Source organism: Sturnira hondurensis, unplaced genomic scaffold (assembly GCF_014824575.4).
Source record: "Sturnira hondurensis isolate 20B ecotype Veracruz unplaced genomic scaffold, ASM1482457v3 Scaffold0015596, whole genome shotgun sequence".
NCBI classification, from domain to species: domain Eukaryota; kingdom Metazoa; phylum Chordata; class Mammalia; order Chiroptera; family Phyllostomidae; genus Sturnira; species Sturnira hondurensis.
The window spans coordinates 3,841,200-3,844,299 of NW_028088227.1; the positions used below are offsets into that span (position 1 = coordinate 3,841,200).

Consider the following 3,100-nt stretch of genomic DNA (forward strand, 5'->3'; position numbering starts at 1 on the left):
ATATGTCCTGTACTACTTTATGTATATTTTCTGAAGACTTAAACTAACTATGCTTTTTAGTCTTTTCTTTAGTCTGGGATTGTTCGTGACAATCTATTTCACTTTTCAATTTATCTGAATCAGTTTTGTTCAGCCTTCATTTCTGAAAACGACTTGGATTAGGTACAGTGTTGTAAGTTTGCACTTATACTATTTAAATACATAAAACATATTATATTTTTTAGCATTCACTAATTATTTTCATAGATTTGTGCTTTTAAATTGTTTTTTGATGTTAGTTTCATACTTTTAATTTTTTAGCTTTATTGAGGTATAATTGACACAATTGTGTTTGTATTTACATATTTTGTACAACATGATGCTTTAGCAAGTATAATGTGATGATTTAATAAATGTACACATTGTGAAATTATTATAACACACCCATCACCACACACAGTTTTTTTTTGTTAATTTGTGTTTTTTAGATGCATTTCTTTCTCTCTATGTCTTTTTCTCATATCTTTAGCTATTTTCAAGTTCCTCTTTATTTTGGTTTTATTTTACTATGCGGGATTTAGGTGCAAGATATATTTTAAATACTCTGCCAATATTTTTTTTGGATGCTTGAAACATTCCTAATTATAGAGTATAATACTATAATCTGCTTCTTCTTTTTTTACTGTTCCTTAACACTACCCAGCAGCAGAATGGCACCATGTCAGCTTTGCACCAGAAAGAGCCAGGAATTCTTCTGCACTACAGGGTAACCTAGAATGGGAAAAATTCTCGTCCACAGGTCTAAATCGGTGCTGCAATAATCTGCGTCTGTAGCAGTCTATTGTTCGTTTTGATATGTGTGATACCTTTTATTTCCTGAACTTAATTAACCTAAATATTTTAAATATGTATTTTTAAAATACATAAATATTTGTAGTTTATTTGAGTACTATTTTTTGTTTTTTTTTGTTCCTGTATAGTTCAGTGTATAATTATTTTTGTGTTTGCATTATCTTTGAATTCAATTGTGTTAAAATATTGTTTGTGGAAATTATTGAGATTTAGTACAAGGATATTTTTCTTCAGAGAAATTTTTATTTCATTTTCCATAGGAACCTATGGACACTAACAATCTAATATATGTGTTATTTTATGTGTACTATATAATAACACATATATTGTATGTGTGCATTAAATAATCTATATATATACAATATACATAATATGCAATACATAATATATTATATATTCAATAATATATATTTAAATCATAAATTTGGTTTAGCTTTTTTTTGTCACCTAGAAGAGTAGATGCTAGGCCACAGTTCATATGAGAGATGTTTACTTTTGGTTCATATTTACTCCCAGTATGCAGCGTTTTAATATTTAGTCAGTTCACAACTGTTGGTGAGTCCTGGGATCAGTGTTGTTTCCTAGGCTGATTCAACCACTACTAGGCATCTCATCTATGCCTTTTCAAATTAATGTGTGCCTCAGGCCAGTCTTGACTACTTAAATTATTATTATGTGATCTCATCAGTTTTATGAGGCAAATGATATTAACATTTTATTACATTGTTTTCAGTGGGTGGGTTCTGAACTGCCTAGTATGTTTTCTTTTCTTTTATTTTATTTTATTTATTTATTTTGTTACTGTTGTCTCCTTTTGCCTAGTATGTTTTTAATGAAGAAAAACTACTCAACCATTAATCTAATATGTTCTAGATAGCTGGAGATGAAATGACATCCCTCAACTAAGTATACTATTGTCTATGCCTTTTTTCCCATTTACCTAGTAAAGTTCTTGAATAAGATCACATTTTGATATACACTTATTAAATAAACAATTTGAAATAATAAACAATTTAAATTATATATTTATTTAAGTAACTTTTTTGCCATTTATTGTGTATCTTAATTACATGATTTCATTAATCATTTATTTTTAGTATAAGGTCATTGATAGTAAAATATAAATTTTACCCAACACTGCTCAGTTTTGTTACAATAATGAGCTAAATATTACAAAATTAAATGAGTATTGTTATAGTACTTAGAAATCCTTTTAAAATGTAGTGTATATTGTTATAGTTTTTGTATTTTCTTTTTTGAACTAGGCTAAGGTTTCTGGATAAGCTGGAAAGCATGATTATTTTTATATATATAAAATAACTGAAATAACTAAAATTGCTCTCAAACATAATTTCAGTGATAAACTATGCAGAGAACAAACACCACCTCCACTCACATACACATGCACACAGACACACACAAATACATGCTCTTAAATAATAAATCAAGATCTCTTAGAATTTAAAGATACATTGACCTAAGCATATTTAATGACTGGTAATAGAACCAATCTGTGGAATTAAATAAGTTCAAGGCATATATCATAGAATTGATGAAAGTTTTAATATAAGAAGTTAGTTCTTATGTGTCCATGGGGAGATAATATGTCTATCCCACTTTTATTCAAGGTCCCACTCTGATGTCAATGAATTACGGCACAATCTTACCCATTGCATGCTATTTCAGTATTCACCTTGTACATAGACAGCAGTTATTGATGAAGAGTTAACTAACAGTAGCTAGAGGAACTTAATTTTGGCCCTTGCATTTCCTTATAACTGGCATATTTTCCTTAATGAAAACTTGAAATAAGAGAAAATGAGACAGACACACATTTACTAGAAAAAAAATGAGAACTAAACCTTATTTATGTATTAGCTGTGGAACAAAATGCAAGTTATTTAATGACATTGTTCCTTGTTTTTCTCATTTCTAAATAAGAATAATTTTATCAGGTTTCTTTTAAGGTCTAGATGAACTAACTTATAGACATTCTTGATATAGGAGTACCTAAAATTCTTGTTATGGTTATCATTATTGCTGTGATCATTATTGCTATTACTGTCTCTATGACATGGGTCAGTGTTATGGTAGATAGAAAGTTAATTTCACCATTATGAACTATAATAGACTCTTCAGTGGTCTGACCCACTAAGGATTTTACAGAAAAAGTTTGGGCTTATCACAGTGTGATTCATTTACTCCAAAAGCAATTTAAAAGTTGTAGTATTAACCATTACTGATATACTACTTTATCTTGATTACTATG

The 3,100-nt window shown here is 28.6% G+C and overlaps 1 non-coding gene across 1 annotated transcript; it reads right to left on the reverse strand.

Moving 5' to 3' along the window:
- Positions 1–659: 659 nt before the first annotated feature.
- Positions 660–793, reverse strand: LOC119000379 (small nucleolar RNA SNORA46). Its single transcript, XR_005069310.1, has one exon. It is a non-coding gene; the product is annotated as a small nucleolar RNA SNORA46 (small nucleolar RNA).
- Positions 794–3,100: the final 2,307 nt, after the last annotated feature.